Source organism: Salmo trutta, chromosome 6 (assembly GCF_901001165.1).
Source record: "Salmo trutta chromosome 6, fSalTru1.1, whole genome shotgun sequence".
Lineage (NCBI taxonomy): Eukaryota > Metazoa > Chordata > Actinopteri > Salmoniformes > Salmonidae > Salmo > Salmo trutta.
In genome coordinates, this window is record NC_042962.1 from 1,701,722 (window position 1) to 1,714,800 (window position 13,079).

Consider the following 13,079-nt stretch of genomic DNA (forward strand, 5'->3'; position numbering starts at 1 on the left):
AGAGAGAGAGAGAGAGAGATAGAGAGAGAGAGAGAGAGAGAGAGGGATAGAGAGAGAAGTAGAGAGAGGGATAGAGAGAGGGATAGAGAGAGGGATAGAGAGAGGGATACAGAGAGAGAGAGAGGGATACAGAGAGAGAGAGAGGTAGAGAGAGAGAGAGAGACAGAGAGAAGTAGAGAGAGGGATAGAGAGAGGGATAGAGAGAGGGATAGAGAGAGGGATACAGAGAGAGAGAGAGATTTACAGAGAGAGAGAGAGGTAGAGAGAGAGAGAGGTAGAGAGAGAGAGAGAGAGAGATAGAGAGAGAGAGAGAGAGAGAGGTAGAGAGAGGGATAGAGAGAGGGATAGAGAGAGGGATAGAGAGAGGGATAGAGAGAGGGATAGAGAGAGGGATAGAGAGAGGTAGAGGGAAGTAGAGAGGGGTAGAGAGAGGTAGAGAGGGGGATAGAGAGAGGGATAGAGAGAGGGATAGAGAGAGGGATAGAGAGAGAAGTAGAGAGGGGTAGAGAGAAGTAGAGAGGGGTAGAGAGAAGTAGAGAGGGGTAGAGAGAGGGATAGAGAGAGGTAGAGAGAGGGACAGAGAGAGAGAAGTAGAGAGAGATGATAAGGGCTGTGACCCCACCACTCCAGTCCCTGTGAAGACATGCCACGTTTCAGGCTGTTTGATCCAAGGACCCAGCATGAGAACTTCTAATCACAACACACCTCAACAAACAGGATCCACCCTGGAAACTTTCCCAGCATCAAATCTGTGTGCTGTGGAAAATTAGCCTCAGTCTACATCGTTGTTTAGCTTCATTATAAATTAGCATCAGGCTACATAAAGGTTTAGCTTAGTTATAAATTAGCCTCAGGCTACATAGTCATTTAGTTCCATTAGCCTCAGACTACATAGGGGATTTTAGTTCATTATAAATTAGCCTCAGGCAACATATGTGTTTAGCTTCATTATAAATTAGCATCAGATTACATAGTGGTTTAGCTTAGTTATAAATTAGCCTCAGGCTATATAGTCATTTAGTTTCATTAGCCTCAGACTACATATGGGATTTTAATTCATTATAAATTAGCCTCAGACGACATATGGGTTTAGCTACATTATAAATTAGCCTCAGGCGACATAGGGGTTTAGATGCATTATACATCAGCCTCAGGCTACGTAGGGGTTTAGCTTCATAAGAAATTGCCTTAGTGTTCATAGGGGTTTCAGCTTATTTATAAATTAGCGTCAAGCTACATAGTGGTCTAAATTCAGTATAAATTAGCTTCAGGCTACATATGGGTTTAGTTTCATTATAAATTAGCCTCAGGCTACATATGAGTTTAGTTACATTATAAATTAGCTTCAGGCTACATATGGGTTTAGCTTCATTATAAATTAGCCTCAGGCTACGTAGGGGTTCAACTTCATTAGCCTCAGGCTACATATGGGTTTAGCTTCATTATAAATTAGCCTCAGGCTACATATGGGTTTAGCTACATTGTAGCTTAGCCTCAGGCTACGTAAGAGCTTAGCTACATTATAAATTAGCTTCAGGGTACGTAGGAGTTTAGCTACATTATAAATTAGCTTCAGGCTACGTATGAGTTTAGCTACATTATAAATTAGCCTCAGGCTACATATGGGTTTAGCTACATTATAAATTAGCCCCAGGCTACATATGTGTTTAGCTACATTATAAATTAGCCTCAGGCTACATATGGGTTTAGCTACATTATAAATTAGCCCCAGGCTACATATGGGTTTAGCTACATTATAAATTAGCCCCAGGCTACATATGTGTTTAGCTACATTATAAATTAGCTTCAGGCAATGTATGGGTTTAGCTACATTATAAATTAGCCTCAGGCTACATATGGGTTTAGCTACATTATAAATTAGCCCCAGGCTACATATGTGTTTAGCTACATTATAAATTAGCCTCAGGCTACATATGGGTTTAGCTACATTATAAATTAGCCCCAGGCTACATATGGGTTTAGCTACATTGTAAATTAGCCCCAGGCTACGTATGGGTTTAGCTACATTATAAATTAGCCTCAGGCTACATATGGGTTTAGCTACATTATAGAATGTATAATGTGAAATAGTGTGGTTGAAAACAAATTATCTTCCTTCCTCGTGTTTGTTTTGTTGTAAAGGTTGAGGTTTAAACGTTGGTCTTTATATGTGATGGTTAAGGTTTAAAACGTTGGTCTTTATAGGTGATGGTTGAGGTTTAAAACGTTGGTTTTTAGTGGAGCTAATCTAGTGACCGAGAGCCTGAAGGAATACTGTTACTGAATCACTAAACAGCTACCCATATATTGATGTAAATTATATTTATTTGACTAATATCGTTTCATGAAAGAGTTACGGTGGAATGAAATGAGAAAAAGGTGCTGGAAAAGACAGACTCAAGGTATGACTGCTTTTTTTTACAGGCTTGGGATCAGTTTTAGAGTTTGGTTAATTCAATTACTGTAAAACCATCGAAGAAAACCATGGGTAATTTCCTAAATACAAAATGGATGTCACTGTATTGCCTATATGTATTATGTGGCTCTGAACTGGAGTTACAGTCACATTTCTGATGTCTTCTTTCTACCGGTTTGACCTGCAGTGAGATGATGTTTTTCAGCCACAAGGTGGCATCACAACTATATAGAGACATTTTCAAACTGCTGTTCTTCACTTTGTCCTTTCTAAATGCTGCGTACAGCAAAGTACATAATCTATAGTTTATAACCTGGGCCCGTTTTTCACACAGCATCTCAGCGTAGGAGTGCTGGTCCAGTCCATCTGTCCAGACAATCGTATTCGTTATGACCTAAAAGGCTAAACCAATCCTAGATTAGCTCTCCTACTATGAGAAACTTTACGGATATGGACCTTGTGCTCTTCCAATAGGATACAGCCATTTAATCTCTTGCAGGTCAACCATACCTCTCCCACTCTTCCTGTCTTTATGGGTGGATGCTACAGTACCTCTCCCACTCTGCCTGTCTTTATGGGTGGATGCTACAGTACCTCTCCCACTCTGCCTGTCTTTATGGGTGGATGCTACAGTACCTCTCCCACTCTGCCTGTCTTTATGGGTGGATGCTACAGTACCTCTCCCATTCTGCCTGTCTTTATGGGTGGATGCTACAGTACCTCTCCCACTCTGCCTGTCTTTATGGGTGGATGCTACAGTACCTCTCCCACTCTGCCTGTCTTTATGGGTGGATGCTACAGTACCTCTCCCACTCTGCCTGTCTTTATGGGTGGATGCTACAGTACCTCTCCCACTCTGCCTGTCTTTATGTGTGGATGCTACAGACATTTACATTTTTACATTTTAGTCATTTAGCAGACGCTCTTATCCAGAGCGACTTACAGAAGTGAATGCATACATTTCATACATGCCCCCCGTGGGAATCAAACCCACAACCCTGGCGTTGCAAACACCATGCGTTGCAAACACCATGCTCTACCAACTGAGCTACAGGGAAGGCTTGTACAGTACCTACAGTACCTCTCCCACTCTGCCTGTCTTTATGGGTGGATGCTACAGTACCTCTCCCACTCTGCCTGTCTTTATGGGTGGATGTATCCTTCAGAAACAGCTCTGCTGCATTTAATGGCCAATCAGCAGTTTAATTAATAACAAAGCATTTTCCCCGTTACTGTTTTGGGTAAAAAGCTAAGAGATAGGTCTGGAGAAATGTAACCACTCTCACATTCATAGACTGTAGATGCAAGCTATATTCTTCAAGAATCAATGGGTACATGCCATTCATTTGTAAATCCTAAAATGTATGTAGTCACTGCAGATTTCCCTTTTAAAGCGACAGGAACGCTACGACCATATCTTTCTGCGCTGTCGCTAGAGGATGTAGGGAGCCAAGGGAAACAGACTAATGACATTTCTCTGAGACAGAGTTTCCTCCACCAGACCTGTTGCTGCCATAAAGCAACACAGATATCAGGGTTTAGATTTGTTTTTCTTTAGCTAATGATTTTACCAGCGGAGGTGCTGTAAATTTGAAATCATGAAGCGAGAATAAGAATTATTTTTTGGTACGTTTTGAAGGAGCCAAAAATGACAACGTTTGGAATACTGTGTAACCAGGATGAACTCAAAATGACATCATACTATATAATTAAGATAATATTGAAAAATCCCACTGGCATTCTCATTGGCCGGAAATTTCCACACACATAAAAAAATAATAATAATCCACTTCCACTGTTCTGAAACTTCAGCAGCTGTCAGACATCCATATACAGTCACCTTCATAATTATTGGTACCTTTTTGATAAAGATGAGCAACAAAATACAGTTTACAATACAAATACCGAGCTATACTGTACACTGAAAAAGGGGAAATGATATTATTTTATACTAATACAATTGTTCAGAGAAAGAGATTTTGTTTTAACAAGCAAAAAAAAAAAAAAAATATATGAAAAGATAGATGGATGTCCAAATTATTAGCAAAACTAAATATTTGTACTAAAAGCATAAGCTACAGCTAGCTAGCACTGCAGTGTATAAAATGTGGTGAGTAGTTGAACAGTTTTGAACTAAAAATTAAGGATAAGCAGTGGAAATCAGGGGTGTATTCATTCCGCCAATTCTGTTGAACAACTTTTCTGAAACGGAAGAAAACGGAACGAAACGGGGATAAACATACCCGACTTTGCAGAATAGAAACTCTCGTTTGCAGCTGTTGGGACTAATGACTACACCTTAGATCAGATAGATGCAGGCCAGAGAGCGTAAGGCGGTATTGAATGTGTCACTGTCTGTCACTTTGATTACAAAAATGTCTCTCGACCTGTGTGCACCTACATGGTAAGCATTCATTCGTAGGCTAGGTTGTAGCAACCTCATGATGGGTACAGGAACTATTTGAGTATCATGTAGTAGCCTAAACCTGTAGATGTTACATTGAACTGGGTGAATGGAATATGAATGACAGTCATCCAATATGCTATAATAGAAATAAGGCCATGCTCATGTATTAAACGAACCCACTGGTTTCACTGGGGTAGAAACATTTGCCAACAGGCATGTAAAATCTCTCCTCTGGGACAGTAATAATATATTTTTTAGGGCTAGGGGGCAGTACTCGGAAATTCAGATGAATGACGTGCCCAAAGTAAACTGCCTGTTACCCAGAACCATATAGGATATGCATATAATTGGTAGTATTGGATAGAAAACACTGTGAAGTTTCAAAAAATAATGTCTGTGAGTATAACAGAACTGATATGGCAGGTGAAAACCCGAGGAGAATCCATCTGCTACTATGTACCTGTTCTTTCCTCTTAGAGGACAGTAATGCTACTATGTACCTGTTCTTTCGTCCTCCAGGACAGTAATGCTATTTAGTATATGACATTCTATGAACTCCCCCTCTCTCTTTCTATCGTTCTCCCCTGGTCTCTCCACCCCTTTCTCTCTCTCTCTTTCCATTGTTCTCCCCTGGTCTCTCCATCTCTCTCTCTCTCCGTTTTCTCCGAGGAGAATACATCTAGAATTTGTGTTGTTGTTGAGGTCACAGCCCATTCAAATGCTTGTTTATGGGATTTTCAAAGGAAAACCTCCCAGATTGCAGTTCCTATGGCTTCCACTAGATGACAACAGTCTTCAGAACAGGTTTCAGGCTTGTTTTTTTTTGAAAAATGAACAAGTATTTGTAGTTTCTCCACGGTGTCCCCCATTAGAAAAGTAGGCATGTTGCGAGCGTCAACGAAAGCGCACTCTTCGTTATTTATCTTCGCTATTGAACATACTATTCTCCGTCTTAAATTTAATCATTTATTTAGATATTAGAATACCTGAGGATTAATTAGAAACATTGTTTGACTTGTTTGGGCAAACTTTACCGGTAACTTTTTGGAATCGTTTGTATGCATGTTGAACAAATGGATTACTGAATCAAGCGCGCCAACTAAACGGACATTTTTGGGATATAAAGAAGGACTTTATCGAACAAAACGACCATTCATTGTGTAGCTGGGACCCTTGGGATTGCAAACAGAGGAATATCTTCAAAGATAAGTGATTTATTTTATCGCTATTTGGCATTTTGTGACGCCTGTGCTGGTTTGGAAAAGTATTTTGGTGTGGGGCGCTGTCCTCAGGTAATCAATCGCATGGTATGCTTTCGCCGTAAAGCCTTTATGAAATCTGACAACGCGGTTGGATTAACAAGAAGTTAAGCTTTTAAACGATGTATGACACTTGTATTTTCATGAATGTTTTTTTTGTATTTTGAATTTCGCGCTCTGCAGTTTCACCGGATGTTGTCATGGTGGGACGTTAGCTGGACACCTAGCCCAGAGAGGATATGCCTGTTCTTTCCTCTTAGAGGACAGTAATGCTACTATGTACCTGTTCTTTCGTCCTCCAGGACAGTAATGCTATTTAGTATATGACATTCTATGAACTCCCCCTCTCTCTTTCTATCGTTCTCCCCTGGTCTCTCCACCCCTTTCTCTCTCTCACTTTCCATTGTTCTCCCCTGGTCTCTCCACCTCTCTCTCTCTCTCTCTCTCTCTCTCTCTCTCTCCATCATTCTCTCTTTCTCTCTTTCCATTGTTCTCTCTTTCTCTCTCTCTCTCTCTCTTTCCATCGTTCTCTCTTTCTCTCTCTCTCTCTCTCTTTCCATCGTTCTCTCTTTCTCTCTCTCTCTTTCCACCATTCTCTCTTTCTCTCTCTCTCTCTCTCTCTCTTTCCATCGTTCTCTCTTTCTCTCTCTCTCTCTCTCTCTCTCTCTCTCTCTCTTTCCATTGTTCTCTCTCTCTCTCTCTCTCTCTCTCTCTCTCTCTCTCTCTCTCTCTCTCTCTCTCTTTCCATCGTTCTCTCTCTCTCCCTTTCCATCGTTGTCCCCTAGTCTCTCTGTCTCTCTACCTGTGTAGTTGAAATCCTTCGTCAGAGAAGATCATAAACCTATGGGATCGGCATTCCTATACCGGGACGGTTGTTGCTAACGTGCGCTAATGTGACTAGAATAACATTGTAAGTAACAGCAAACTTTCCAGGACATAGGCATGTCTTATATGGGCAGAAAGCTTAAATTATTGTTAATCTAACTGCACTGTCCAATTTACAGTAGCTTTTACAGTGAAAAAAAACATGCTATTGTTTGAGGAGAGCGCACAACAACAAAACACTTTTCACGGCAACTGATTTGATTACCTCTGAAGGTAAATAATGTACTTACATTCGGTAATCTTGTTCTGATTTGTCATCCTGAGGGTCCCAGAGATAAAATGTAGCATAGTTTTGTTTGATAAAAATCAATTTTTATATTAAAATGTAGGAACTGGGTTCTACAGTTTTAACCCCTGCTGTGTCTGGCTCCACACCCACCCCGCCCAGCCATCTAGATGTGTGAAGGTTAGTGCCTTTTCTGTAGGGAAGCTAATTATTTATCATGTATGACATTCCTGGGAGTGTGTAAACTTCAATTTTGTATTACCGTAACATTTTTGTATGCTCTCTATAGTTGACCAATTCGGCACATTTGGACAGACATGATATAAAATATTGTGCAGTACTGCAATGCTTCACTGGATCAGTCTGAAACTTTGCACACACACTACTGCCATCTGGTGTCCAAAATCTAAACTGCGCCTAAACTCCTATATGATATTATGGCCTTTCTCTTGTGTTTCAAAGATGCTGAAAAAAACCACGTTTTTTTTGTTTGTCCCAGGACATAGACATATCTGATGTTGGCAGAAAGCTTAAACTCTTGTTAATCTAACTGCACTGTCCAATTTACAGTAGCTATTACAGTGAAAGAATACCATGCTATTGTTTGAGGAGAGTGCACAATTTTGAACTTGAAAAGTTATTAAAAAACAAATTAGTCACATTTGGGCAGTCATGATAAAACATTTTGAACAGAAATACAATGGTATAAAAATTTGCACATACACGGCTGCCATCTAGTGGCCAAAATCTAAACTTCACCTGGCCTGGAATAATACTTATGTCCTTTCTCTTGCATTTCAAAGATGATGGTACAAAAAAATACAAAAGAGCGGTTGGTTTTTTCTTTGTATTATCTTTTACCAGATCTATTGTGTCATATTCTCCTACATTCATTTCACATTTCCACAAACTTCAAAGTATTTCCTTTCAAATGGTATCAAGAATATACATATCCTTGCTTCAGGTCCTGAGCTTCAGGCAGTTAGATTTGGGTCATTTTAGGCGGATATTTGAAAAAGAGGGTCTGATCCGTAAGTTTAAAAACATATTTTTTTTTTAAAGAAAGCAGGACTGCAATTGGGCAGGATGTGAGTTATATTCTCTGTGGGGTTCTGGGGCTCAACATAACAAGCTCTATGTACATACACCCACGGTAGATTGTATATATCCACTACTGTATACTGTCTATAGGAAGGGGTCATGTTCTATACAATTATCATGTGAGTGCTGGTTTTTCCCATATACTCAGATTGCACACACACACACACACACACACACACACACACACACACACACACACACACACACACACACACACACACACACACACACACACACACACACACACACACATAAAAGCACACACGCACACCAACACACACACACACACACACACACACACACACACACACACACACACACACACACACACACACACACACACACACACACACACGCACACCAACACACACACACACACACACACACACACACACTCCACCTTGATCTCATGAACTCACTGTACAGACTCACATCATGTTGACAAAAAACAAAACCTCTCTCTCTCTCTCTCTCTCTCTCACTGACCACACAGGACATTCACATGAGAGGAAAGGTACAGTCAGTCCAACAGGTGGCAGAAAAATACAGCTTTAATTTAAAAAAAACGTTTTTTCCCATATCTATATACTGTAATTTACAACTTTTTTTAATAATGTCCATTTATGAATCAGTTAACAAGTGTCAATTATATTATGATGTTGAAGTTGAAGGAAACGTTAGAGGGGATACAGGTTAAGTCCATAATGGCAAGCTGCTGCTGAGAGAGGAAACGTTAGAGGGGATACAGGTTAAGTCCATAATGGCAAACTGCTGCTGAGAGAGGAAACGTTAGAGGGGATACAGGTTAAGTCCATAATGGCAAGCTGCTGCTGAGAGAGGACACGTTAGAGGGGATACAGGTTAAGTCCATAATGGCAAGCTGCTGGTGGTGAGAGGAAAAGCTCATACCTGTGGCTGTGAACTGGTGGCCTGCCGACGCTTCAGAGATGGAGGGACACAGAGAGATCTGAAGGAGAGAGAGAGGGAATGAGGAAGAGAGGATGAGAGAGAGAGAGACAGAGAGAGAGAGAGAGAGAGAGAGAGAGAGAGACTTCAGTCCCAGTGATGACTGGTGCTGTTCCTGATTCAACTCTACTGGACCAATGAGAAGAGCAGCGATACTGACAGTGGTCACAACAGCCCCCTCCTTCCATTCTTACACCACCACTCTCCACTGCTATTATTATGTTGAAGAACATCTCTCTCTCTCTCTCTCTCTCTCTCTCTCTCTCTCTCTCTCCCCTTCTCTCTCTCTCTCTCTCTCCCCTTCTCTCTCCTCTCTCTCTCTCTCTCTCTCTCCTTCTCTCTCTCTCTCTCTCTCCCCCCTTCTCTCTCTCTCAATTCAATTCAATTCAATTCGCTTTATTGGCATGACGTAACAATGTACATATTGCCAAAGCTTACTTTGGATATTTACAATATAAAAATAAATGAAAATGAGAATCAAAAATTGTCAACGGGACAACAGTAACAACAATAACCAACGGTCAATATAACCATACATTCAGCAATAACAATAATCATACAGTTGAGGACATGTGCAGGTTTATTGGTCTGTCAGACACTGTCCCTCATCTTATGGCAGGCAGCAATGTAGTGCGCTGCCAACCCACAGCTCTCTGCGTCCTCCCCCAACAGGATGGGTAGCCTATCCTCATCAGAGAGGTCTTTGAAACCTTGAATAAGGGTTTCAAATTTGGGGAAATGACACTCTAATTGTTTTATATTTTTGACATTTTGTCAGGAAATGCAGCTCCGTCTCAGGTTCTGCTGTTGTGCAGTGGTTGCACAGCCTTTCCTCTACAGGGAGCCAGGTTTTCCTGTGTCTACCCTTCTCAATGGCAAGGCTGTGCTCACTGAGCCTGTACTTTGTCAAGGTTTTTCTAAGGTTTTGATCAGTAACCATGGTCAAATATTTAGCCATAGTTTACTGTCGATTTAGGGCCAGATAGCACTGCATTTTGCTTTGTGTTTGTGCTTGTGTTTCCCAATAAGCAATGTAGTTTTGTTTTGACTGTGTTGTCAAACCACTGTTAACACTGAGGTGGTGTGTCCTAGTAGGAAGACCACTGTTAACACTGAGGTGGTGTGTCCTAGTAGGAAGACCACTGTTAACACTGAGGTGGTGTATCCTAGTAGGAAGACCACTGTTAACACTGAGATGGTGTGTCCTAGTAGGAAGACCACTGTTAACACTGAGATGGTGTGTCCTAGTAGGAAGACCACTGTTAACACTGAGATGGTGTAATATAGGGAAACAGTGTTGCAGGGAAACAGAGAGTATTTATGGTAAACAATGACACAGTGTACGGAAAGACATAATGTTAGAGGCCTGTGTTCAACACCTGTCTAAATATAGTGAGGACCCCCCCCCGATCACCCATCCACTCAAAGCTGACTCACCCTGGATACCAGCCTGTTTATGTTATCATTCCACTCCTTGCCACTCATTGTCATACCAAACATGGAATAATAGCACAAACAGATCTGGGACCAGGCTAGGGCTGCCTGTCCATAACAGCCTGAGGCCCTGAGCCATCTCCAGGTCCATATATCAGTAGCCTGCTATAGGCCATGTAAAGAAAGTTTCCACTGTGACTTTAACAAGCCTTGTATTTTCTCTGCGGAGGCGTCAGCAATGGGGTCAGGGACGAATCCCTCTGCTCCACTGCAGTCAAGGGTCTGAAAATATTGACTGTTAAATCCTCTGCTCTTAAACTGGATGGGCTGCTGGTGTTAGTTTAGCTGGTGGTGTTAGTTTAGCTGGTGGTGTTAGTTTAGCTGGTGGTGTTAGTTTAACTGGTGGTGTTAGTTTAGCTGCTGGTGGTGTTAGTTTAGCTGGTGGTGTTATTAGTTTAACTGGTGGTGGTGTTAGTTTAGCTAGTGGTGGTGTTAGTTTAGCTGGTGGTGGTGTTAGTTTAGCTGGTGGTGGTGTTAGTTTAACTGGTGGTGGTGTTAGTTTAGATGGTGGTGTTATTAGTTTAACTGGTGGTGATGTTAGTTTAGTTGGTGGTGTTAGTTTAGCTGGTGGTGGTGTTAGTTTAGCTGGTGGTGTTAGTTTAGCTGGTGGTGGTGTTAGTTTAGCTGGTGGTGGTGTTAGTTTAGCTGGTGGTGTTAGTTTAACTGGTGGTGTTAGTTTAGCTGGTGGTGGTGTTAGTTTAGCTGGTGGTGGTGTTAGTTTAGCTGGTGGTGTTAGTTTAGCTGGTGCTGTTAGTTTAGCTGGTTGTGGTGTTAGTTTAACTGGTGGTGGTGTTAGTTTAACTGGTGGCGGTGTTAGTTTAACTGGTGGTGGTGTTAGTTTAACTGGTGGTGGTGTTAGTTTAACTGGTGGTGGTGTTAGTTTAACTGGTGGTGGTGTTAGTTTAACTGGTGGTGGTGTTAGTTTAACTGGTGGTGGTGTTAGTTTAACTGGTGGTGTTAGTTTAGCTGGTGGTGGTGTTAGTTTAGCTGGTGATGTTAGTTTAACTGGTGGTGGTGTTAGTTTAGCTGGTGGTGGTGTTAGTTTAGCTGGTGGTGGTGTTAGTTTAGCTGGTGGTGGTGTTAGTTTAACTGGTGGTGGTGTTAGTTTAGATGGTGGTGTTATTAGTTTAACTGGTGGTGATGTTAGTTTAGTTGGTGGTGTTAGTTTAGCTGGTGGTGGTGTTAGTTTAGCTGGTGGTGTTAGTTTAGCTGGTGGTGGTGTTAGTTTAGCTGGTGGTGGTGTTAGTTTAGCTGGTGGTGTTAGTTTAACTGGTGGTGTTAGTTTAGCTGGTGGTGGTGTTAGTTTAGCTGGTGGTGGTGTTAGTTTAGCTGGTGGTGTTAGTTTAGCTGGTGCTGTTAGTTTAGCTGGTTGTGGTGTTAGTTTAACTGGTGGTGGTGTTAGTTTAACTGGTGGCGGTGTTAGTTTAACTGGTGGTGGTGTTAGTTTAACTGGTGGTGGTGTTAGTTTAACTGGTGGTGGTGTTAGTTTAACTGGTGGTGGTGTTAGTTTAACTGGTGGTGTTAATTTAGCTGGTGGTGGTGTTAGTTTAGCTTGTGATGTTAGTTTAACTGGTGGTGGTGTTAGTTTAGCTGATGCTGGTGTTAGTTTAACTGGTGGTGGTGTTAGTTTAACTGGTGGTGGTGTTAGTTTAACTGGTGGTGGTGTTAGTTTAACTGGTCGCGGTGTTAGTTTAGCTGGTGGCGGTGTTAGTTTAGCTGGTGGTTGTGTTAGTTTAGCTGGTGGTGTTAGTTTAACTGGTGGTGGTGTTAGTTTAACTAGTGGTGGTGCTAGTTTAACTGGTGGTGGTGGTGTTAGTTTAGCTGATGCTGGTGTTAGTTTAACTGGTGGTGGTGTTAGTTTAACTGGTGGTGGTGTTAGTTTAACTGGTGGTGGTGTTAGTTTAACTGGTCGCGGTGTTAGTTTAGCTGGTGGCGGTGTTAGTTTAGCTGGTGGTTGTGTTAGTTTAGCTGGTGGTGTTAGTTTAACTGGTGGTGGTGTTAGTTTAACTAGTGGTGGTGCTAGTTTAACTGGTGGTGGTGTTAGTTTAACTGGTGGTGGTAGTTTAACTGGTGGTGTTAGTTTAGCTGGTGGTGTTAGTTTAACTGGTGGTGGTGTTAGTTTAACTGGTGTTGTTAGTTTAGCTGGTGGTGTTAGTTTAACCGGTGGTGGTGTTAGGTTAACTGGTGGTGGTGTTAGTTTAACTGGTGGTGGTGTTAGTTTAACTGGTGGTGTTGTTAGTTTAACTGGTGGTGTTAGTTTAGCTGCTGGTGGTGTTAGTTTAGCTGGTGGTGTTAGTTTAACTGGTGGTGGTGTTAGTTTAGCTG

General features: G+C 41.6%; 1 protein-coding gene across 1 annotated transcript in view; it reads right to left on the reverse strand.

Moving 5' to 3' along the window:
* LOC115195314 (type-1 angiotensin II receptor-like) overlaps nt 1-9,399 on the reverse strand; it is a 29,657-nt gene extending 20,258 nt beyond the window's left edge. Inside the window, exon 1 of the mRNA XM_029755091.1 lies at nt 9,204-9,399. The gene's annotated coding sequence lies outside the window, so the exon portion shown is untranslated. The remainder of the gene's footprint in view (nt 1-9,203) is intronic.
* Between the last annotated feature and the right edge of the window lie 3,680 nt (nt 9,400-13,079).